The sequence below is a fragment of the Grammomys surdaster genome, unplaced genomic scaffold (genome assembly GCF_004785775.1).
Source record: "Grammomys surdaster isolate TR1022 unplaced genomic scaffold, NIH_TR_1.0 125950, whole genome shotgun sequence".
In the NCBI taxonomy this organism is placed as follows: domain Eukaryota; kingdom Metazoa; phylum Chordata; class Mammalia; order Rodentia; family Muridae; genus Grammomys; species Grammomys surdaster.
The window spans coordinates 4173376-4200064 of record NW_021620771.1 but is presented as its reverse complement, the minus strand read 5'-3'; the positions used below and the strand labels follow the sequence as shown (position 1 = coordinate 4200064).

The 26689-nt window shown below is 38.1% G+C and overlaps 1 protein-coding gene and 1 pseudogene across 1 annotated transcript in view; one reads left to right on the top strand and one right to left on the bottom strand.

The window, feature by feature from the left end:
* LOC114609199 overlaps nt 1-9647 on the bottom strand; it is a 14869-nt pseudogene extending 5222 nt beyond the window's left edge.
* Nucleotides 1-26689, top strand: part of Syn2 (synapsin II) — a 145226-nt gene that overhangs the window by 55813 nt on the left and 62724 nt on the right. The window lies entirely within an intron of this gene.

The window sequence follows — 26689 nt, the reverse complement described above, 5'->3', positions numbered from 1 at the left end:
CTCTCTCTCTCTCTCTCTCTCTCTCTCTCTCTCTCTCTCTCTCTCTCGTTTTTGTGTCTTCATTAGGAAATTTACATCAAATTGATCTTAAAGCTATTTTTTTCCAGCTCCGATATTCTGTTATGCTGTTGTCCAGACTCTGCTGGTCTTTGGGGCAATGGCAATGGCATAGCAAGACCCTTTGACATAAAAGCCAACTTCTGGAGAATAACACTTTCACTTATGCTTTAGACTCAGTGGCATGTTAGTATCAATGTTTCCTGTGGGCTTTTAATCAAAGGAAACTCTGGATATAGGAATGGTTTCATTTTAAGCATTAGCAGCTACAGCTGAGAATGTAAGATACGAAAAGATTATGGATGCCACTAGACCCATTTTAACAACTGGATAGTTTCAAAGCACACCATGACATCTAAGTTATTTTTGAATCCTGTGGGTCAGAGTGTGTTTAGTTCCCTTTCCTGGGGAGGTAGAGCATCATTAAAGAACATTTGGTCTTGGTAATGGGCTGAATTTTCCTTTGCTCTGTTAGGACCTTCAGCTGTAACAAGAAAACTTAGTAATATGAGTACTTTGATATGGGAAAACTAAGCACTTTCTGTTGGAATCAGCTTGCTTTTATCATTGACTCTGAACACAGTTTTCTTTTCCACAGTCTTTTTTTCCCTTGATGTTTGTAACTGTTGTACCTAGTCATTCTCAAAAGTCTTTACCATGTTTATTACTAGCCACTATTTTTACCTTTCTCTAAAATTCTAAGAGGCATCTGCCATGCAATTTAATTCTCTTCAGTCTTGTATGACCATCTCATTATTTTGTGTGTGTGCATTATTTGTTGTTTTAGAGATAGGGTCTTGCTATTAGCCCAGACTGGCTTTGAGTTTCCCATGAAACCCAGGTTAGCCTCAAACTTATGGCTCTTGAACACCCAGCTGTGCATTTAGAGCAGTCTGAAAAGCTGTCTTGAAAAGAATAGACACACACACACACACACACACACACACACACACACACACACAAACACACAGAGAGCAGTCTGAAGACTACAGAGCCAAGAGCTATCTACAGAGAGCTATCTAGGAAGCCATCTTGAGCAGAAAACAGGCCACCAGCTTATACCCATGATTTGACTTCAAGTCATTTGTTTTGCTGCTCTCAAACACCTCTTGTCTCACAACCCCTCTACAAGCTGAGGCTGGTCCTTGGCAGTCTTGCATGGAGGAAACTCTGGGCTCCTTAGTGTAGAAGTACACTAAGAAGAGATTAGGGGATAGACAGAGGGGGAAAAGAGAAAAAGAAATGTAAATAGAAAATATCATGTAACTAACTGGAATTCAAAGGATAAGGCATAATAGAGGAAAACTTAGAACTAGATCTTGTGATCCTTTGTTTCAGCCCTGTCTCCACAAGTAAAGTGTTCTCTTACATTTCTTATATACATGCCTCCTAAATTTTCCTTCCTTCAAATTGGTTTCATCCCTAACTATGATTAATTGGTTCTAATTGTCAACCTAATACAATCCGATCACCTGAGGAGAAAGTCTCAATGAAGGATGTCTAGTTCAAATTGCTTGTGGATATCCCTTTGGGAGATTATCTTGAATATGATAATTGAGGTGTTCAGACTAGCCTACTATGTGTGGCACATTCTCTGGGTATAGGGCCCTGGATTGTGTAAGAGTGGGAAAGCAATCTGAGCCCCAGTACACATGCATTAGTTCATTGCTCTTAGATCTTGACTATGCATGCAGTGTGTCTAGCTGCTTCAAGTTCCTGCCATCTTTTGGGGAGGAGGCAAAGTTAAAGTAAGCTTTATTAAATATTAAATGCCGACCAAGAAATGGACTTTGGTCAGGACCATTCTCTGGAAATTTCCAGCTGGAATGGCCAAGTTCCTCCATCTTAACTGCCCCACAATGACGAACTGTCACCATTTCTCCCTTAAGTTACTCTTATCAGGATATTTTATTATGACAGCAGAAAAGAAATAAAGACAATTTCTGTGTTGTTTGGTTTTAATCATCAACTTGACACAATCTAGAGTCACCTGAGAAGGGTTCTGAGAATATCATTGAGGAATTGTTGTAATGGCATTGATTGCTAAGAGAAGACCTGCCCACTGTGGGTGGCACAATTCCCTAGGCAGAGATTTGTGAATTGTATAAAATAGAGAGGACAGGCTGAATACTAGCTCATTGATTGATTTGTTGCTTCTGTTCTCAAAAACATTTGTTTACTTATTTAGTGTCTGCACACATGTACTATAGCATGTAAATGTATGTGTACAGGTCAGAGGACAACTAGTGGGAGCTGATTCTTTCTTTCTACCATGTGTGTCTTAGGGATTAAACTCAATCTGCTTGATGGGAAGTTTCTTTACCAGCTGAGCCATCTCACCTGTCATGACCATGTTCTTGACAGTGGATGTGATGTGACAGGCTGCTTCAAATTCCTGCCACTTTGAGTTCCCGGCCATGATAGACTGTAACCTGAAATTGTGAGCCAAATAAGCTTTCCCCCCTTAGATTTTTTTCTGGCATTTTATCACAGCAATGGAAAGGAAATGAAGATTTTAACACCTTTTCCCATCTTAATAAATACTATCAATCACCATCCATTCAGTCATGATAGAACTTTGAAGTCACTTTGTACACCCTGTTCCCATTCATTTCATCTAGTTTATTCATTTAGTTACATGGATCAAATCTTTTATACCCCTGTATTTGTCCTTACATTTTCTCTATCCCAGGTCATCATCAATTTTCACATATGCTCAAAAATAGGTTCCTCTATATTCTTCCTATTTTCACACTTACCATCCTACAAACCTTTCTCCATAAGAGATTTAAACAGAAATTTTAAATTTAAACAGAAAAGATTTAAACAGAAATGAATTAGTTAAAGATATAGTTAAGTGTTTTTGTATTAAAGGGCTCCTTCTTGTTGATGGTTTTCAGAATCCCACAGCAGGCCAGGGGGTGGCTCAGAAGAGCACACAGGTGTCTGAGACCAGTCCAGATCTCTAGAAGAACATTTTCAATAATCTTATTCCAAGTGACATTTTCATTTATCCTGTTAGTTATAAAACTTCTGCTCCTAGATGGTACTGTAAGGTTTGTGATAATCAACTTCTGCTGTTTGTGACTATTTACAATATGTTCTAGTAACTAAATGAATAAAGCAAATGATGAGAATTATTTTCCCTTAAATAGAAACTATCAATGAAAAGATGGAAAGTATATATATTTGTCTATACATGCTGTATATATACTAATAACTATATGATTATTAATTTTAAATATAACACATGTATATATATAAATTAGAAAATCTACAATCTAAGAGTACAATAACTGAAACAGATTTAAGCAAGCAAGAGAAATCAATAGCTTTTAAGATTGGTTATAATTGGGATAATATAGTGTAAGGGTCAAAATAAATAAAAGCAAAACTAAATAGAGCCTCAGATAACTAAAATTCCAGCCGTTGTCTCAATAGGAGATACTATGAGAAAGAGAAGGGCTGAAAGAATATTTGAATAGAAGACAATACTTCCTGGAGCTGAAGAGAGGACCCAGCAGTTAAGAGCACTATCTGCTCTCCCAAAAGTCCTAAGTTCAATTCCTATCAACCACATGGTGGCTCACAACTATCTGTAATGGGATCTGATGCCCTCTGCTAGTGTTTCTGAAGACAGTGACAGTATACTCACAAATATAGAATAAATAAATCTTGAAAAAAAAGAACACTTTCTAATTTAATAAAATACATGAACTTATACATTCATGAAACTTTACAAGGTTCATGTAGAACTTAAAAGAGTTTAGACATATAACAAAACCATAAAATGACGAACTTAGAGTAGAAAAGAAAAAGAATGATTCATCATATACAAGAGAGCCTCAGAAAGAATAATGGCTTATTTCTTATCAGAAACCATAGTGACACAAGGCAATGAGTTCACACACACACACACACACACACACACACACACACAAAATATATGCGTATATTTTAATGACATTTTCCATATACATTAAAAAAATTATATAAATTTATACAAATATTTACTTATGTGTATACTTATATTAAATATGTAAATATAAATATATAATATTTAAATATATATTTTATCTGACATTTTCCTTCAAAAATAGAGGATGGGGACCAGAGAGATGGTAGATAAATGCCAGGCAAGTGTGAGGACTGGAATTCAGATACCCAGAACCCACATAAAAACCTGGCGGGTATGGTAGCCTCCTGCATTTAGGAAGCAGAGAGAGAGGATTGAGGAGAGGGAGGGAGGATCTTCAGGGCAAGCTGATTACCTATACTACCTGGAAGTGGTGAGCTTTGGGTTCAGCAAGAAACTCTACCTAAATATTGTCTTCCAAACTCTATGCAGTTCATTAAAAGCAGTACAAAGAGTGGAGTATAATGGCCAGTGCGACATTAAGAATCTCAACTAATCAGTGAATCTTAAGATGTTAGAAAAATGAAGAAAGCAGAAGGAAAGAAGCAGTAAGTAGCAGAGCAGATATAAATAAATTGCAGACTGAAAAAGACAAAAGAGCAATAGAAAAGGTTGGCTCTTCAAAGGGGGAACTTTGCAAGCCTTTGTCTACACGGAGAGAAAGTGACTACAAGTGAGTCAGATCAGAATGAAAAGTGGACCTCACAGTTGACAGTACAGAAACACAAGGGGTCATTAGAAATTATGACGAACAAGCTCATCACCAACACATTAGATAACTTGGAAGAAATGTAAATTCCTGAACACATATGCCTTATAAAGATTGGTTCATGAAGAAATAGAAAACCTCAACAGGTTGATAAGGTTGAATTTATAAGCAGTAGACTCCTGCTAAAGAAACATTTAGAGTCAGGTGAGTTCACTGCTGAGGTCTGTTAAACATTTAAAGAATTATGAATTCTTAAGCGATTCCCCCCCACCAATATTAAGAGAAAGGAATCTCAAACTTCATTTGATGGAGTCTACATTACTCTGATACCGAAACTGAACAAGGACAGAAAGAAATCCCCCGATGAACAGAAATATAGACATTCTCATAATTACTAGGAAAGAGAAATCCTTTGAAAGGACACATGAAACTTTTTTTAAAAGAGCAAAATAACAAAATTTGAGTGAGAAACATGGTGATGGTGTAGGTAAGCATGAACTTGATTTTTCTTAAAAGGTGTTTCTTAATTTTGAACATTATTAGGCAGAGATAAGCACAGTGCAGGCTGGCTGTTTCTAAAGCCATGATCATTCCTTTGAAATGCATCTATTTTCTGTCCATATCCAGACACTGTAACAAGGCAAGAACGAACTACTTGTGTCTCTGACAACATAATTGAATTGTCTGAGCAATCTGGTTTCAGCTATTCAGTTTTACCTGAGAATGCCAGCTCAAGCATTTGCTGTTGCATTGGACTAGGAGTTTGCATTCTGCTATGCAAGAGAAACAAGGTCTGACCCTTTTTGTGTTTATAGACCTTTTTGTGTGTCCAAAAAGCATAAGGAAGATTTTCTAAATTTTTTTCCTAATATGCCTCGCCCCTGTGTAGCCTGAGGTAACTTTCACTTCCTGAGCACTGCAGTCTTTTATTTATACATAGTTCTTGACATGATAGGCAGTTAACAAATGTTTCAGTGATAGATAAGAAGGCTAAGAAGAAAAAGTGAAGATCTATGTCTTCCAGGGGTGTTTGACTCTAGAAGTCTGAGAAAATGAAGGAAAGAAAACCTGAGATCAGGAACTCTTCTCTAGGAAAACAAGACCAAACACAAACTGATGTGGAAGTCCTTCAGTGCATAAGTTACATAGCTGCATTAGAAAATATTCTCTCCTAAGATTTTTGGGAGAACATAAGAGTTTTTATGTACTCTGTCTTAGTTAGGGTTTCATACTCCTAGGAAAATTCTATTATGACTTGAAAGCAGACCCTCTCTTATCTAGCCACCTTGATGTACATGATGGAGCCCTACAGTTCTATGGTTTCCAATGTGGACATGGTTTTTATACTTCTTCTGCTGTGTGACACCTGTTTACTCCTTCACAGCTATGTAGTCAGATGTAGTGCTTGTAGGTTTTGTGTTTATAGTCACACAAAGTCAAAATTAAGATATCTGGGTACTGGAAAAATCTGTTGTCTAACCTTATTCTTGTTGGCAGAATCCTGCTTCTTGTGGTTATAGACTGAGATGAACCAGCAATCACTTTGACATCTGGAGGCCACCTACATTTCTACGCATGTAGCCATGTCCGTCTCACATTGTGTGCTTCAGATCTCCGAGTCTCTCTTCTCACCAGCAGAAAAAAAACTTCTGTTTTAAAGAACACATTGATATGACAGGCCTCCTTGGCTCATCTTCCTGTGTTAAAATTGACTTTGTCATGTGATAGACTTTTCATGAGTGTAACATCCATCACGCCTGATAACTTACGGTTAGAGTTTGTCTGTCATATCTGTATTCTGTTTCAACTTACTTTTTTTCTTTTTTTTCAGATCTGTAGGTTTTGAGGCAAGCTAATGGCTGTCATAGTATTTAAGTTAGTAAGTAAATACTTAAATTTTTAGTGACCAAATTAATATTGGGAGTCACATACAAGAATGATGATCTTCCTCATGTTCAAGTATTTGACATGGAAAATCATGTATATAGTATGATTTTAATAAATGTTTAAAGAAGTAGATAAAAAAGTAATAATTGTTCACTATGTAATTTATCATTTAATTGTTGTCACTGTTCTGATGCTTATGTAGAATAATATGTTTAAAATTTTCCATTTGTAATTTCTAATTCTAATAAGTTAACATAGTTTGGATGATAAGGTTTGCTGGGTATTGTTTGTTTATTTGATTTGGTTTTTCAAGACAACATTTCTTCTGTCCTGGAGCTCACTCTGTAGACCAGGCTGGTCTCAAACTCAGAGATCCACCTGCTTCTGCCTCCCAAATGCTGGGATTAAAGGCATGCGCCACCACTGTCTGGTTAAAAGAAAAATTCTGCTGCTTATTCACATAAGTGTCTTCTATACCTTTTACTGACATAAAAAATATGGACTTGAATAGGCGATGAATTATGGATTCAGGTCTTGGCCCTATCATTAGTTAGGTGTGTGTGTGTGTGTGTGTGTGTGTGTGTGTGTGTGTGTGTCTGTGTCTGTGTCTGTGTCTGTGTGTGTCTGTGTTTTATGGGGTAAGACACATTAGATTAGATAATCACTTACATTTTAATATACTGTGTAACTATTTCAAAATACAGGCAAGATGGTGAAACATCCTATGTTATAAATTTTGCATGTATCTCATAGAAGCTTTCTTATTTAAAGAAAAAAATACTTGAATTTAGACATCAGAAGTATTTACTATTTCTTACTGTCCACATACAAAGAGATACTGACAATAGCTTCTATGATAAATTTATCTTTGGGATTGAAATGCCATTACCTTGGGATTATCTAGTGCCAAATTGTTTCCTTCCTGCTTGAATGTTTTCCTTTTTACATCTTATTAAACCTGTAGTGTTTCTCTAATGGATGTTGTTGCAGTCTAATGACATTTACTCTACCCTTATTGACAATCTGCTGAAAAAAGTAGATTAGCAGATATCTTGTCAGTATAATGATGTCAAAGTAGATTAGCAGATATCTAACAGAGAGCTTGTCAGTATAATGATGTCACTGTAATCAGGCTGAGTAATATAATTCTCTGCTTAGTTCAGTTGTGATGGTCATCCTGAGAGGTCATTCCCACTTGAGATGACTCATGTGGGTTTCTGGAATATGGCACTGTGCATTAAAGGAGGCCATGTAAGGGGAAGCCATGCCATTTATTCCTCATCTTTGTCCTTTCAGCACCATGGAGCTGTGAGCTTTAACTAACTAACTTCCTTCCTTCCTTCCTTCCTTCCTTCCTTCCTTCCTTCCTTCCTTCCTTCCTCTCTGTCTCTCTCCCTCCGTCTCCCTCCCTCTTTGTTTCTTTCTTTCTTTGTTTCTTTCTTTGTTTCTTTCTTTCTTTCTTTCTTTCTTTCTTTCTTTCTTTCTTTCTTTCTTTCTTTCTTTCTTTGTTTCCTTTCATTAGAGACTGTGAGGATCATCTGCCTCTGCCTCCTAAGTACTAGCATTAAAGGTGCACTACTACCACTCTGCTAGCTCAACATTTAAAGTGATTTGACTCTAGGATCTCTACCATAGAACACAGTTTGGGAAGGACTAGTGTCTTCTAATGTAAGGAAGTCCACCCAAATCTTAGAGACTATCCGTGTGTGTTTATTGTAAGTAGTTTAGTCATCACCTATCATCTGGCTACATTACCTTTAAACAACTGGAGAATCTGAGGCCATTCAGGTCTGAAGAGACTTGCCCAAGATATTGCTAGGGACAGAGTTTGGCTAAGAATAATCAAGATCTCCTGTCTCTCAAATTTGAGTTTTTCTTTATTGTAGTTCAGATCTTAACAACTGAGAAAAAGACCTAGCTATAAAGCTCCCTCTACCTCCTAAAGATGGCCATGTCTTTAATTCTGAGTTACAGTTTGGAAGTAGGATTGGGGAGAAGGATCTCCTGTTCTAGGAGATTCAGTGCCTCTTCTGGTGTCTGAGGATACTACACACATGGTTTATAGACATACAAGAAGGGAAAACACTCATACTCAAACATTTAAAAACTAGAATATTTATTTTAAAAAGACATCTGCTACTAGTATAAACTAACTCATCCATCTTTGTAGTCTTTATACTATAGGAATACGCATTCAATGAAAGAGGTTCTGGATATTTAGTGATTGGGACTTTAAGTTTTTGGTTGTTTGTTTAAGATACAATCAATTTAAGAGCCATTTTTTCTCAGAATGTCTTGATTTTCTACTTAAAAGACAGAGATAAGGGAAACAGAAAATTTGAGGAATGTTGAAAAAAATGTGGTAACAAAGGTTAAGCTCAGTACGAAAGTACGACAGCCTGTACTTTCATTCCTAAATACTTGCTTTGGTGTATGTTGAAAGCTTGTTTCCTTCAACTAGGAAGTATCAGAAATCTTTCTCTAGAAGTATCTTACAGGAAATTTGGACTTGAGAAAGGAAACATGATTGGAAGTGTTGGTGATGGAGAAAACACAACCAAAAGCATAGGTTGAGAAAAGGTATATTTTCATCCTCTTGGTTTCTACTGGTTTTGAACTTTGTTGTCATGAAGAAGATCTTTTTTTTTTCAGTCCATGAAGGCTTTTTATTTATGCTTTACATTAAAAAAGAAGAATCCCAGGATTTTCCCTCTGGTATATTTTCATCTTGCCTCTTCATGGTCCACGATGCCGTCAGTACAGTGAAACCAAACTGGCGTGATGGGAGCAGATTGTTCTGCCATTTTTGTAGGTCTTTTAGTTGAACATCAAATCTAGGGCTTATAACTCCACACTTGTTCAACCTGCCTGTGAGGTTCGCAACTATCTTCCCAGCTCTGTGATCATCAATGATCTCGAGTTCACCAGTGTAGCCATGCTTCATCATCACAGTTAAGAACCGAACAATGACTTTAGACCATGGCCTGATGAGGACCTGGCATTTGCCTCTCTTCTCAGCATTGTTGATGCTCTTGAAATATCCGCCAGAAAATTCATTCGCACCATGGTGACAGCGAGGGAAGATGGCAGAAAGAGAATAGGAGGGGCAAACGCACAGAGTTATGATGAACAAGATCTTTCATCTCTCTGGGCTTGTTATCTGATCTCTAAAAATAATATCACTCTTTCCAAGATTATGATGATTGCATAAATCAAAGTATTTTTTTAATGTTACTATGCCATATTTATCAAGCCAATTATAGTTTGCCTTTGAGGAAATAACATTTTTGCTATAATATAAAAAAGACAATCTGGGAAATTCCTGATGATTTCTAAGTGCTCTTTAGAGTTTTTGTTCTCTTTTCATTTTCCCTTCCTTCCCCCAACACACCCCATCTCAAAGCTTGTTTCTCTCTTCTCATACTACTTCTTGCCTCTGTAAGGAAATAAAAAAGGCTGTCTATGGAAAGCTCTTCTGGATTTGGAGTATGGTGCAAAAGGAAAGAACTTTCCCTATCTAAACTCTTTGTAACACCATGGATTAAAGACTCCATTAAACACCATAGATTAAGTTGTATCATTATTCCTGCTATTTATTGACTGGTTTACATAAAGTAAGTTTAATTTTTAAATAAAACTTAGATTGCTATATTTCTTGCTTAAGTTGGTGCTTGTGGTAGGTTGAACGAGAATGGTCTCCATAGGTTCATATATTTGAGTACTTGGGCCTAGCTGGTAGCGCTATTAGGGAAGGATTTGGAGGTGGGGCCTTATTGGAGGAGGTATGTCACTGGGGATGGGCTTTGTGGTTTCAAATGCCAATGCCATTTTCAGTTAGCTTTCTCTGCTTGTGGATTGAGACATAAGCTCTCAGTGCTCTCCTGCAATACCTGCCTGCTTGCTACCACGCTTCCCACCGTGATGGTCATGGACTCTAATCCTCTGAAACCATAAGCCCCCAAATTATATACTTCCTTTTATAAGTTGCCTTGGTCATGGTATTTTATCACAGAGTGAGATAAGTAATTAAGACATCACTAATTGTAATATATTCTGAATGCAGTTATGGCCATAATATTATTAGCTTGGTGTCTAGAACATTATGATACTTGTTGAGTGTTAGTTGTCATTATCATTGTCATCATCTCATCCTTTCCAGATCCCCTTCTAGTTCTTAGATAATCCTAAATGAACTTTAAAGAACTGCTCATTCCTTTCCAGTCCCATGGGATGGGATGATTGAGAGGAAATCATCTTTAGTACTTATCTGGTCTCTGTCTCTGTGTGTGTGTGTGTGTGTGTGTGTGTGTGTGTTTCTCCCTTTCTCTCAACTATCCTATTTTTCTTTAGGTTAAATAAGACTTTTGATACCAAAACATTATACTTATTAAAAAATTTTTATAATAATTTTTAGCTGGCTAGTGCTACAATCCTTTAGTCTCAGTACTCTGGAGTTGAGGCAGGTGGATCTCTGTGATTTCAAGGCCAGCCCAATCTGCATAGAGTTCTAGAACTGCATAATAGAGAGATCCCTTCTCAAAAAGACCAATTTTTTAAAAAGATTTATTTGTTTTATGTACACTAGTGTTTTGCTTTCATGTATGTCTGTGCACCATGTACCCTTGAAAGTCATAAGTAGATATTAGATTCCCTGGAACTATAGTTATGGATAGTTGTGAACTTCCATGTGACTGGTAAGAATTGAACCCTGAATCTTTGCAATAACAAGTATTCTTAACCTCTGAGCCATTTATCAATCCCCTACACTTATTTTTGGTATCAATATTCTGTTCACTCTATCAGCCTACCTACTGGATCTGGCTAGTGGGTTGAGAAATCTGGAACTCCTTAACCATCAGTTCACTGCATTTAGTCTTTCATCTCTGAGGACACTGATTCCTGTTCTACATTAAGACATCAGAGATGTCAGTGTAGTGTGACATCTAATTTAGGGATTTACATGTATTACATGGCTTGATAAGGAACATGGTGACTGGTATAGTGAATTGGAATCTGGGTCATAGCATCATGTTGTCAGGCAGGCTTCTGAGAAAGAAATGTTCAGGAGCTATTCAGTGTTAAGGCCTAGGTAACTGTTACTTGTCTAATCTGCTATTTTGTGCTGTTACTGATGTCATAAGGAAACTTTCTCATGTGCTGTTACTGCTGTTACTAAGAAACTTTCTCAAACCCAAGTTGATTGCATATTTTTTAATATTCTGTGCTCTTGGAAACCAATCACAACAGAAGTAAGTTAGTACTGATTTGTACAGTTAGCCACAATAAGCTTTGACCTGAACCACCACCTAGCAGCACTTTCTGCACCTGTGTATGGGCTGTTATGTTATTTGCTTTTATAAGCTGTACCTGGGATGAACCCTAATATAAGAGAGACACCTGCACCAATATAAGAAACTATTTGGAGTAAGAATTCCATTTTGAGTAGGAGGTCAAGTAAAGTTGGAGTTCCTAAGACTTCCCTGGGAACTGACATCCTACTTGGCAGAAAGAGACATATACATGGGTAACTGACATGATGGCTGGCAAGTTAATACATGAATGTTAGACAAGTCACATCTTGGTTGACAAGTGAAGACATGAATGTTAGACAAGGCAAGTCCCTTGCCACAGTTGAATACTCCAACCAATGGAGACAGGAGTAAATCTACAACAAAGACATGTTCCTAAGGAAATCACCTATCCCTAAATCCTGATTGGTGGAATAACTTGGCACAGATGTTTGTAGATCCCAGGCTTAAAAAGCCCTGTAGAATCTTAACTCAATGTCATTGTTCAGCTCTGAGCCTTTGCCCTGGTCCTGATTGATTAGCCCTGGCAGCATATGCTCAATGAACTATCCCTATCTGACTGAGACTGGTGTTTGTGGGCTTGTGATTGCGACTCCTGGACCCCAACACTCAGGTTGTTGGGAGAGACCCCTGGAAAAGAGCCCCAGGTGGCTGCTGGTAGAATTGTATCGGTATCACCAGGACATGAAGAAGCAGTGTTTAACATGGAAAAGCACAAGGTTGGTGTAAGATAAGGATGGGATTTCCTGGGTATATATTGAACCTAGAATGGTACCCAGCCCTCCTTGAAGTCTGAAAACACAACAAATTGTGTCTGCCCCTGCCACCTCACTTCCCAGATCAACTCTGCCTTTTAAGCCACTCCCAGGAACTCTGTAGTCAGATCTGATTAATTCATTTTCTTATTCAGCATTGTTTAATTGCCCTGTCAACTGAATTGTGACATGGGCTACTTAAATTTGTTTTAATTCTGTTCATGATGAGTGTGTGTCCTTGTAACATATATTCTGTGCTTTCAAAATGTTTACAACACAGTTACAAGGCTGTTAATCTATTTTTTTGAGATTTATTTTTAGTTTGTGTGTGTGCATGGGGGTGCCGGGGTGAGAGAATGATGTTTGTCTGAGGGTCTGCATAGGCCAAAAAAGGGCATCAGGTCCCTTGGAGCTAGAGCTGCAGATGGTTACGAGCCTATCTGACATGGGTGGGTACTGGGAGCCAAACTTGGGTTCTCTGGGAGAGCAGTAAGTGCTCTTAATCACTGAGCCATCTCTCCAGACCCTGTTATACATCCACTTGTTATATGTTCTTTGAGAAAAGTTGATTCAGCTGGGCATGGTGGTCCACGTTTTTAATCCTAGCGTTTAGGAGGCAGAGGTAGGTGATCACTCTGAGGTCAAGGCCATCCTGTTTTACAGAGTGAGTTCCAGGACAGCCAGGGTTACACTGAGAAACCCTGTCTCAAAAAAACAAAACAACAACAACAAAACAATGGAGAAACAGAAACAAAGAAAGAAAGAAGGAAAAAAAGAAAGAGAGAAAGAAAGAAAGAAAGAAAGAAAGAGAAAAGAAAAGAATGAAAGTTGATTTAAGCTTTTAACCCACCTTTTAATTGCTTTTTGTTGTTGTTAGAAGGGCTTTTTATATTCTGGATACTAAGATACATGATTCGTGAATCTTTTCTCCATTCTCAAATAACTTGTCCTTTCACTTTGACATGCCAGTTTTCTTCTTGATGAAGTCATGTCTTTTTCTCCCTCCTGTGTATGCCTAAGCCCTTATGGCATGTTTAAGGTTTCCAAGGTTCATAGTACTACCCTTCAGTGTCAGTTCCATTCTGAGTTAATTTTTATATAGTGTTAAAATGTTAGTGGCACAATCAAGTTAGGTTTCAGTTAAGTGGTAAGGACCCCATAAAATTCCTTTCAGCTCAACCTGCTAGATGTTGGAAATTTTCCATAACAAAAGGTTGAAAGGGAAAGAAACCTACATTTCGTTCCTCTTTGTATACTATCTACCTGCCATATTCATAGCTTTACAATGTGGGTATGGGGTGAGTGGAGGCAAGATGAGTGTGGCCGGCTCCAAGCTGTGTGGAGACTTTCTACCCCAGATTTCCTTTGTCAGCCTGTACTCTATGTTGTAACTCAAGATATTTCTTCTAGAGCATGTACCAACGAAACTGGCCTCTCAGTCCCAATTTTTATCCTTAATTACTATCACTGAAGAAATGTCATTGCTCTGAAATGATTTCTTATTTTTCATTCCAAAGAATAATCTAATGTTGATCTAAATAAAGGCATTTTTTTTTACAGAAAGAAAATTTGATTTTGACACAGGAAAACTACATTCTAGAAGGAATATCACATCAAGTACAAGGTCAAACTGTTGCTCAGTGGTAGAATTTGGACCTGGAGTACTTTAATCCAATTTGTCAAACAAATGAACTTTCAAGACCAGTTCCTTATGATAATTGAAAAAGAAAAACACCCAAAAGTATATGTCCCCATTCCAACTCTGCTGCATGGACAGCATCATGCTTATGAACCTAACCCTGGAAGTAAACTCATCTAAATGAGAGTGCTTAGTCTGTTCTCAGTTGTCACATGAGGACTTTTCAACCTTCATAGCTGTGGACTATTTTCTGCTTTATCTACAACAAGCACCAAGAAAATTGTCTGTTACTAATATGAATTTTTGTGCCACATATCAGATGAAACATTCCAGGCTTCAGATATCCCCTTAACCTCTTATTTGTCCTATATATTTCATTTTATTTACTTGTTTGTGTGTTCATTTGTTTTCATAACCTATTCGACCATATAATGGGTATTGTTCTGTTTAAAGAAGCAATTCAATAACTGTTTAAAAGAATTCATTGAATTCAGGTTTTTACTTCACTTTTAGATGACTACTTTTAACAAAGTATTTCTCAGCAGAGAGAGTTAGAACCTCAAATGAGTCACTGAATCAGGATCAGAGGGTTAATGATAACCAGAAAATAGGCTGAGCCTACAAGCTGATTCATATGACAATATATCAGGTCTTTTGAGGGAAATGACCTAGATAAATCAAAGACTGGCAGTAATGAACTCATAGCCTCCAGACAGCAAAAATTGTGGATGTTGTTGAACTTTTGAGAAAAGAAATGAAAACTCTTTCTCAATAAAATTTCTGGACTTAAAGTAGTGATTTTTCTGAGATTGCTGAGTTTCAGACTGCTAATAAAAGGGGAGAGCATGATCAAACGAAGGTTGGGAGAGGACAGGAAGTGTTGGAGGAGGGAAGGGAGAAAGGTAACAAGAGGACAGAGATGACAGCAAATGGCTCAGCTTGTAAACACTTGCCTTGCTAGCAGTGTGCTGAGTTAGGATCCCAGGAATCCATGTGAGAGATATGGTAGCTCATACTTGTAGTCCCAGGGGCAAGGAGATGGAAGGTAGATGCAGGTGGATTCCTGGAAGTTTGTCAGATACCCAGCCAAGCCTATGTGCAAAGTTTCACAAGGTTAGAGACCTTGTTTCAAACAAAAGATTGTCCTTAGGCCTTCACAAACATACTGTGTTTGCCCACTTCCATTCTCAATGAACCCATACCCAAATCTATAACAAAGAGAGGGAGGGAGAGAAGAAGAGAGGAAGAGAGGAAAGGAGACAGAGATAGGGGACACACACACACACACACACACACACACACACACACACACACACACCCCACAGTGGCTTTGGACTCTCCTGGTTTTGTGAATTGCAGGGGTCTGGTGGCAAATGGACTTTTTGCTGGAGATCCATTTCTTTGGAGATGGAAATGCCACTGTTTCAGATGTGGTGTCCATAGCTACCATTCTTCCATTACATTTCTAGTCTCACAGGACCTTAGAGCCCATAATGAGCTCTATATGTTTGGTTGAGAAGGAAGGGAAGAAAAGTAGCTATCCTTCCCCATAGTCAAGAGGGTTCCTGTTTATTAATTGCAAATGTTGCTGTAGGCTAGTTTCTTGAGCATTCTTGAATGGAATATAATCTTGGGGCTAAGCAAAGGTCATTTCAGTGTAAATGTTACCCAGGAATTTTTCTGTTTTATGTGGGTGAACCGTACATAAAAACACTCTTTCTGTACTGCCCTAGATATGTAAGAGACTCGCTTAAAATGGCACCATTACTGTTATTTCTCTCTACTTACAAAGGTCATTTGACCTAGTTCTTCGTAATGAAAACTTACCAGTCTCCTAATGATGACTGATGAGTCATTTAGTATATGTTTACTGAATGACAGCTTTGCCAGGTGCTTTGAGTTAGACCCTGAGCTAGGTAGATTTGGTCCCTAATATTGCACCAGAAACAACCATTAGAAAAGACATAACTTGTCTTAAAATCTTCATGGAAATGACTTATTACATCACTCTGGATTTGGGCCCATATAAGATCTTGTCACTCATTGTTTAGAAAGGCCCAAGGAGGCAGAGTGCTTACTCAGTACCAGCCCACCATCCTTAATTGCATCTGGAAATGGATCCAAGAAGTCTGGAAGGTAGGAGTAGTCAATGCCAGAGTCTATTATATAACCTGCTAAATCATTTGCCTAGAGGCTGCACTGCAAATTGTCAGGCTCCAGACTTCTCTCCTGTGACTGTATTTTCTTACTTTTGTCCTTCCTGCCTTGAAGTTTGTGGCAGCATCCCCAGAAACAGGACTTAGATGATATGGAATGAGTGGGAAACGGGGATTCCTGTACATTCTTTTTGTGCCCTCCCATGCCACAGTCTTGCCTGAGTTTTGACAACATGAAGTGTATTAGACATGATGTATAGATGTGATGTATAGTGCACTCACAAAACTTGTTCTGGTTAAGGAGCTGTATTATATACAGTAAGAGCAAAATAAACAGCAAGACGAGGTTTCAAACAAGTGATGTTTGTACAGGAGAGGTAACATGAAGTGAGGCCAGAGCAGTGGACCTGCTCTTGGAGAATCAGATTCAAAGACCCATTTGTGAATGAATTTGTTTTTCTTTAATTCACTTATCGAAAAGAAAAGAAAAGAAAAGAAAAGAAAAGAAAAGAAAAGAAAAGAAAAGAAAGAAAAGAAAAAAACTAATGATAGTGTGAAGTTCTTGATCTGCCTACACCTCTAGGTTCAAGTAAGATACTATATGAGGGAGCTTTGGAAAATTCAAATACGGACAGACAGAAAGTGACAATGTCCCATTTTAATGTGGGGGAGCAGATGCAGAGAGACAGCCACCTGTGGAATGTTCCCATGCTTGTGATCAACAGCTATTTGTTGTTCAGCCACAAAATATCAATTTCTCTTGCCTTTTATCCCATTTTAGTCTGCCTTGCTTCCCATAAGACTGTTAACATAATGGATATACTTTTGGCCCTATATAATTGTATTTTTACAGGATGTAAGAAAGATTGGGGCTTTTGATCTGTTTATTTATTAGCAGAGACTTGCTAAGTAACCCAAACTGGCCACAAATTCACAATCCTCTTGCCTTGACCTCCCAAGTGCTGGGATTGCTGGCATGTGCTACCACATATAGTTTGTGGATTCATATTATGCCCTAAGGATATTACTTATAGCAATATACTGTTTTGATTCCTGGGTCTGACAAAACGTTAATAAGGCATTCTCTAATAAAAATGTAATACAAATTGCAAGCATAAAATTTTTCTAGTAGCCACAGAAAACCAGGCAAAATTAATGTTTAACACATTATGTTCAAACTGTTTCTTAACATTTAATTAATATAAATCTTCTTTATGCCCCAATCTGGGCTCAAATTTGCAGTCCTCCTGCTTCTGTCTCTTGAGTAGTAGGACTGCAGTCTTCTGCTTCTGTGATGGTTGTCAGCTTAGTGGGGTTTAGCGTCACCTTGGAAACAAACTTCTAGGCAAGTCTGTAAAGGATGTCTAGATGAGGTTGACTGAGGTGGGAAGAAGACCCACACTCACTGTGGGCAGCACCATTTCATGGGGTAGAGGTTCAGGATGGAATAAAAAGGAGAGAGGGAGCAAAGCATTCATCAATGTGGCTGCAGTAAGCTCCTCCCCCCATGATGGGTTACCCTGAAACTGTACGCCAAAATAAACCTTTCCTTCTTTACATTGCTTTTGTCATAGCAACAAGACAAATTAAATACTAAAGCCACCATGTCAAGCTGATACAGGTTTCTAATAAAATGTTTTACGTTCTTTATCATGCTGATTCTCCAGAATCGAGTGTGTACATTGCTTGTAGCACATTATCTACGGTAGCTGCTTGTAAGTGCTAAGGAGCCACCATGGCTGAGGAGTGTTGTGTTAGAAAGTGGAGCCTTCCACAGTCTCCATTTACACCTCTCTCCAGTTCTGCCTTTCTAACCTTCGTTCCTGTCCTCATTATTTTCTTTGAGTGGGTTTGCCTATTTCCTATCTTTCTTCCCTGGAGACAGTTTTTTCCTTCCCTTTGGTTTATGCATGTGTCTGTTGTTTGTCTTCTCTTACAGCTGTTTGAAATCAGCTGCTAATTTTCTGTCCTGCGTCTTTCCTTCTCTGTAAGCATTCAGCTCTGTTTTCTAACCGTGTTCTGTAAGGACAGGGATGGGGATTTCCTCATTTCTGCAACCTCACCCACTTAGCCTGGGGTCTCTGACCTCTAGCAGTAACTTGGTGAGCTTTTAACAATTGAACAAGTGAATGAGTTATTTTTGGATACCTCACTGGCTCTGTTTGCCCACCTCAACAGTTGCTTTTTCTCTCTGATGATGCAATCAGGCAACTTTCATTATTTTTTGTTTCCATTATTTTTTAGTGAAAAAAAAGGCAGAATTTTAAACCTATTCCACAGTTTGTTTGTTTGCTTGCTTGCTTGCTTGCTTGCTTGCTTGCTTGCTTGCTTGCTTGCTTGTTTTTCCCAGCACCCCTGTCTGAGGTCACTTTCAAGTTGTCTGACCTCATTGACTAGTGCTCTGTGGGATCCTTTTGGAGATTGGCTGCTTAGCTGCCTAATTTGTTCTGTCTGATATTTTTTCCATATGTTGCTTCTCTTCTTACCTCATGCCTACCTCTGCTCTGTCTGAGCTCCTGTGCAGTCAGGTCTGTTGACCTCATTATAGTCACAAATGACTGATGCTGCAGAGTCCAAGGGGGATCACATTTTAACCCCCCCCCCACCCCCCAAATACAACCCTGTATATAAAAATGGAGCTGCTGTGGTTGAAACAAGTTAGAAATACTCCAGGGAACCACAGAACATGGTTTGAAAGCTGCAAGTCTTGATAACTCCTTCCCAGTACAGATGGGAAAACAGAGGCCTAGAGAAGTGAGACTGTGCCCAGTGCAAACACTATGCTAGCAGCACAATCTGGACCAGAACTCAGCTTTCTTTTCCAGGTCAGTACTCTCCTAACCACAATTTACTGCTTGGAGCTTCGTTTCCCAAGGGGAGGAAGCAGGAACAATGGGTCTTTTATTGTATTCCCCTTGATGAAATCTGACAGGGTCTACCTCTCCTTCCCTTGTAGAAGATCAGGTTGGCCCCTTCTTGTTATTGTTTTTCTCTGGGACCCAGGCTGGGGCTTGCCACAGCCTTTGTTCTCCTCCCAGTTTTTGTGGTGCCAAGAAGGATAGGGAGAGAGCGGATTCAGACAGGTCAAGGTGGCACAGATGTTTCCTGTCCCTTGGCCAGTCTGGCTGTGTCTTTCAGAACAAGCTGAATGCCATGGCCAGGTGTGTTTTCGGGACCTTCCAATCCCTTGGAGGTGGTAGGTGTTTATAACCGCAATTTCCTCATTGCCTTCTGTTTTTTGTAGGCCCCTAGCCACTCCCTGAGGGAAATAGATTCCAGCCTGTATTCTGAGAGTCGTCCATCATTCAGAGCTCTCTGTGGTCTCATTGTTTTTATCCCTACTGTCTTAAGTCCTGCACCCTGTGCTTTCTCCTAGGCACTCTGTTCTCTGTCCTTTCCTCCTCCTTCTTGTCTACTAAAATCATATGCATTTTTCCAGATCAAGCTTATACTCCACTTCTTTCAGGAAATCTCACTTTCCAATCTTATGCAATCTCCCTCTGTTGTTTGATTAACTTTGTAGGCTTTGTCTTCCATTGTTTTCCTTCTTGTGTATAACACAAGTGTTATGCACAGCATCTTTGTTCATGCCTACTTGTTTCATACTTTTGTGCCCTTCCCTAGGCTATTGGCCCAGGATGTCTTGCTCTACTCTTCTTCTATACTTTTGAGTGGCTAAGTCCTATTTAAATTTAGGATGGGCTTAGGCTTCACTTCTCTAGTTGTCCTCCCCTCCCCACAATTGGTTAGATTCCTCTCATGATCCAGTCCACACCTTGTGTTTTATCTGTATACCAAGCTGAAAGTGTTCCCAGAGAGATAATCTGTGCCTTGCCTCTGTATCTTCACAATCCAGAAACATCTCATTCGTGCTTGATGCTTAATAAATATGTAAGATATGAACGAATGATTTTACTATTGTGTTTTGAGTTGTATTCTACATTTTAATTGTTGTCTATTAGTAGATTAAACTCCCTGTGAGCATAGAGATGTGAAAGATAATAATCTATTTGTTCCCCTTAAGGTCTTGTGCATAGTAAGTGCATTAGTCAGGGTTCCCTAGACAGACACAATAGGATGGATGGATAGGTAGGTAGGTGGATAGACAGACAGATAGACAGACAGACTCTCTTGGTTGTGGGGATTGGCAAATCCAAAATCTGTGCAGAAAGCTGCAGACTAGATGCTCAAGCTTGTACTGCAACAAAGTCTGAAATCTGTAGGGTAGACCAGCAGGTGGGGTTTTCTGTTTCAGACTTATAGTAGAAGTCTCCTTTCTCTGAGAAACCTGATTTTTTTCATTAATACCCTCAACTAATTAGATGATTCTCATCCACATTTCCTAGTTAACACCTCTATTTACTGTGAGCTGGTTGTAGATGTTAATCACATCTACGAAATACCTTCACAGCAACATCTAGAGTCTAGATGTTGTTAAATGTTTAACAGTGTAATTGCGAACCATAGCCTAGACAAATTGACACATAAAATTTTATCATCACATTAAGTGGCCAACCAATAAATGCTTTTTGAATTAAGCTTCCTATCTGCAGTTCAGAAAATTTTTTACTGCCAGTGGTCATTTAAACTCAGTAACTTGAAAATCCTACACCATTGAATTCTAACAACTCTGAATGAAAAATAATGTTCTTTGAAATTCACAAATGAGCTTGCAAGAAAGTGAGAGCATATCCAGAGGCTGAAAATGAAGACAGACTGAGTAGTCAGATTAGAAGAGGATATTCTGTCTTAGGAACCTCAGGGCTTAGCTTTTAATACTTATACAAGACACAGAAGATGGTGACTTGAATTGTCACAAGACAGGAGTCTTGGAAAGTGGACCTTTGAAAAAACTGAGACCTTTAATAAAATGGTTGCTAGAAAAATAATACTCTCATTTCATGTTTATATAAGAAACATGTCTATATCGGCTCATGATCTTAATAGAAAAAAATTCTCCCTTTGAGAATTGATAAGCACAAGTCTATTTTCACTTGTATTTATACAGCCTGGGTGATTTGAGGTCCCACAAGTTCAATAGTTAGCTAAAAAGTATGCCCAACCAGTTATAGCTTAGCAGAAAGTTTGGATCCCTAGACTCCATGTAAATGTAGAGTGGGCATGGCAGCTCACTTGTAATTCCAGCCTCAGAAGGTAGAGATGAGATATCCAGGTGGCTATCGGGAAAAGCTCTGGGAATGCTGAGAGACTATGCCCCAGTGAATAAGATAGAAGAACAGTCAAGGAAGACTCCCAAAGTCAACCTGCATGTTTCATATGTGCCCTGGCATATATACACACATACATGCTATGCATATACTCATGCAAAGTAAAACAAAAATGTGATCACTGCTTAAACAAGAGCTTACTTTTTTTCTGCTTGTTTTTTTCCTTTTGTTGTGATTTTGCTGCTTTGGGGACTGGATCTAGGACCTTGTGCATGCTAGACCAGCACCTGTTATTGAGTTACATCCCCAGCTTTTAAAAGAGGAAGTTACACACTAGTGAAGACAGACGGAACTGTGAACAAGAAAGCAAAGCTGAATTGTGATAAAAAGAAGAGAAAAACAGTAAAGCAAGATTAGGAGAAAAGGAAGGTAGAATGAGGACTCTAAATGCATGTTCAGTCATAATTCTAGAAGAAAGGGGCAGAGAGAATGGAAGGAGAGCATATTCAGACACAATGGCAGAAAATTTTCCAAAACAATACAAGGTATTAGGATGTACATCAGGTTTCAAGGATTCAGCAAGGCTACATTTAGCCATGTCACAGAATATCAAAGACAAGAGTAAGTCTTAAGAGCATCCAAAGACAAGACCAACCTCCAGTGCAGAATCCCAATTAGGCTGTGGTGCAAGGCCAAGATATTGAGAGAAAAAAGTAGTCAGTCTAGAACTTTTACTCTAGCTCAGTTTACTTCACTGAAGAATGGGAATATAATAGAGACAGGTAAGGGTATCAAGGTGACATTTCATAGGTAATTTCTGAAATTAATACATAAACAGTTATCAGAAAGCAAATCCTAAAGGAAGTAATGTCATGAAAAAGCAATAGTTAACAAATAAATTGGTAAATATGCAAAGATCTAAAACAACAAAACTCAGAAAAATCTTGACTATATAAAGCAACAAAAACAATACATTCAGAGAGTTTAAAAAGAAGATAAGATTAAAATCTCAAGCAATAATAGTATGTGGCAGAGAAGAGAGATGAGGAAAGATGATAGGTGACAAATGTTAAATATCCTAAGATTAGAGAGGCAAGAGCTGCTGCTTAAAGATAGCTAGGTGAGCAGGGTGCGCACTGTCAGAACTAGAGAGTAACCACAAGGAAAACAGAAATAAAATGAATGGCATAATTAGTAAATGAGTATGAAAAGAAAAGCTGAGAAAGATGAACTCAACATTACTTATCTAAAACAGGCCAAGAAGCCTTAATATCCATCATTGTAAGGATAGATTAGGATATGTTTAAAACATTAAGAAGAAATGAGTCAGGGCTTTACATAATACCATGAATACATGTCATGTGTGAGAAAGGTGGATAGACATAGAATAATAAATACTGTTTATGCACAGAGTAATAAATACCACTTATGCAGATTTATACGACACTCCCTAACAAGTAAGTATAACATACAGTTTGTGGGTACAGACACATGTAATAAAATTATAAAAATACATAGAGAGAAATGACAAGATTAACTCAGAATTGTTATCTCTTGTGCAAGAAATATAAACAATGGGTTTTGATGGTGTAATCTTTAATAAAAATCTGAAAATAAAGAGAAGACTGACAAAGCTGGGTGGTTGAAAGACATGTCCATATTCTGTCATTCTTTAAATATTCCTGAGCACTTGAAAACTTACTTGATTTTGATAAGCAATTGGCTTACATTTGAAAGAAACTGTATTCCTGGTTGAAAATTATGTACTATCAGTTAACTTTCACTTTCCCCCCACCTTAAGGCAAGCTATACAATGACATCATACATTTAAACATCTTCTGCTGAGTCTGGTTACAATTCAGAACTTCAAAAAATAAACAGACTTGCATTCCTCCAAGGTCCTATTTCCCTAGGTGATAATTTGCTCAGAGGAAGCTGTACTGAATAAGAACTCAGGTTTAGCCAACTTCCAATACTTGATGCCATATTCAGATCTGTCCTGACCACAGAGGAGAGTTTCATTAAATTCCAATTAAGGGAGACTTCAGGCTTAGACTGAAGAACCTTAACTCTATGAGGAATGTTTGAGAAAAGAGTAATAGCCTAAAAAGAACATAGCCTAAGGAAGTGAAGTCTCAAAGAGCCTGTTTGCTGTTCCCCAATGGTGGGTGTGGATAAGAGAAAGGCTGAGTAGTCTTATGTAATAGGTCCAGAATCAAACAGCAAGATTCATGATGGGAAATTTCAGCTCCGTATGAAAAAGTGAAAGAGAAAACAATCCTTATCCCCATAAGTCCCATTGATGGCTCTTCCTTTTAAATTGTACTAAAGTACATTTGATGGCCTGGTTCTAAGTTTCCTACAGGGGAACATTAGAGGTAAGCCGTTGAGGCCTTCAACTGAAGTTGGCCACATGTGAGGCAGATGATACAAAGAACAAACCTACTTTTAACCTCATGTATGTTTTAGGGAAACTTTAAAAGAACAGAATCCGAAACCTGGAGAATAAATGCTACCCTAGAAGATATCCCCCTTTATGAGAATACTGTCAAGACTTCTACTTCACCATCACCCAAATTTGCTTTATATGTCTAATCTGTAGAAACAAGTCTCTTGGTCATTGGTAAACTAAGAAGCAAAGAGCTGGTTCTATCCTGCCATTCAGTCTTGTGCCACTGATGCTTTGTTGCTTCTCTGCCACATGCATAACCTGCATACAGCCACAACCACACCTGCTTATCAGGGCCTTGAGAAATATATGTTCATATTGCAACACTTTGTCAACACTACTGAGATGCCTTTTCAATATCACATACTGAACTCAACATGATACATACTGTTTAATTCCTGTACCTCAAATCTGAGCAAGTCCCCTCACTTACCAATGAAGAAAACTGCCACTCAGATGAACTTCTAAGGCATAGCCCCCAGTAGCATTTATCACTTATTTTCTATGTTCTCTACACACAGACAAAATCCTATGCATATAATGTCTGAGACATTATTATGTTCTATAATAAAATTGCTTGAAGTATATCTCCTAACTAAAAGGGTGCAGTAATTATTACAATTAGCTTTTAATAAAATACATGTATATTTATTATCTTATTCAATTTTAAGTATATAGCAGTGTTAAATGTATTCATTTTGTTATATAGCTGATCTCTACAGAACTATTTTTTATTTTGGAAAATTGAATCTACTTATCTATTAAGCAGCAGTTCCCTAATGAACATAAGGAGTTTGAGATATTTATCTGAATGAGATTGATAAAATAAAATTTAAAGTATTTATACATTTGTGCATTATGATATACAGCTGTAATCCTAGTTCTCAAGAGGCAGGGGTAGAAGTTTCTAGGCTGAGTGCCAGTCCATTTGGTGGCACACACTTAAGATCTTAGAACATTAGAGGCCAAGGTAGAAGGACTGAAGGTTTGAGGTCAGCCTGGGATATAAAGTGAGACTCTGCCTTAAAAAAAATAAAGGAAAGGAAGAAAAAGTTTTAAAACAACAACAAATGCCAGTGGGGATGTGGTAAGGACCAAGGAGAGGGAGTAATGCTCTGTGTAAGAATTGGTAGTAATATGAATTAGTCCAGCCATTGTGAAGATCAATGTCTGGGTTCTTCAGAACAACTGAACATAGAACTATTATATAATCCAGCTGTATCATTCCTGAGTATGCTTGAAGGAATCGAAGTCACATAATAGAGATATCTGTATATCCAGGTTGATGACTGTCTTAAGTTAGGGTTTCTATTGCTATGAAGAGACACAGTGAGTTTATAAGCAACTCTTTTTTTTTTTTTTTTTAAATATTTATTTATTTATTTTATTGATGAGTACATTGTAGCTGTCTTCAGACACACCAGAAGAGGGAATCCAATCTCATTACGGATGGTTGTGAGCCACCATGTGGTTGCTGGGATTTGAACTCAGGACCTCTGGAAGAGCAGTCTGTGTTCTTAACCGCTGAGCCATCTCTCCAGCCCTATAAGCAACTCTTATAAAGAAAAGTATTTAATTGGAACTAGCTTATAGTTTAGAAGTTTAGCCCATTATCATTATGGTGGGAAGCATGGTGCACACAGGCAGACATGGTGCTGGAGAGATAGCTGGGAGTTTTACATTCAGAGCAGCAGGAAGAGAGAAACACTGGACCTGGCTTGGATACTTAAAACCTCAAAGTCCACCCCCAGTGACACATTTCTTCCTACAAGGCCACATCTCCTAATAGTGACACTCCCTGAGTCTATGGGCGGGGGGCGTCTCATTCAAAACACAGTGGCAGTATGATTAATCAGATCAACCTAGATGTTCATCGATGGGTGGTATATATATATATATATATATATATATATATATATATATATATACACACACACACACAATGGGGTCTTATTCAGCCATAAAGAAGAACATAAGTGTGTAATTTGCAGGAAAATAGATGGAACAAAAATTAATGTTGGACAAGATAAGCCAGACTTAGGAAAACAAATATTCTATGTTCTTTCATACACAAAATTTATATATATATATATAGATAGATAGATAGAGAGAGAGAGAGGGGAGAGAGAGAGAGAGGGACCATTGAGAAAAGGAAGGGGGGTCCAGCATGAGCAGAGAATGGACACGTAATGGGACAGTAATGGATGGGGGAGGTTATATGATCAAAATACATTATATACAAGCACGGGAATGTTATAGTGAACCAACTGCTTTGTTCAATTAATGTACACTAATGAAAACTTGAAGTTTGGGATGTTTTTTCTTTTGTAAGCCACTGTAAGAAAAAAGAGGATAAACAGTTATAAAAGTTACTTGTTAGTCAGAAAGGTGTCAGATTGTACCTAAGTTGGCTGTCTCTACTAGCATGCGTAAGTAAGCCTTTTAAAGGTATGGGCTCTTTCAGAAGTCATGTTTACTTGGAAATGTGTGTTCAAATATTAATGGGCATTGTTATGGTCAGTTATTTAATCTAAATATCAAATAAATGGAAAACTAGCATAAATGTGAATATCTTAGAAAATTACTAGTAAGTTCTAAGACTTTCTAGTGGATGCTCTTTAAAAAGTTCCATTTGTCAGTATTA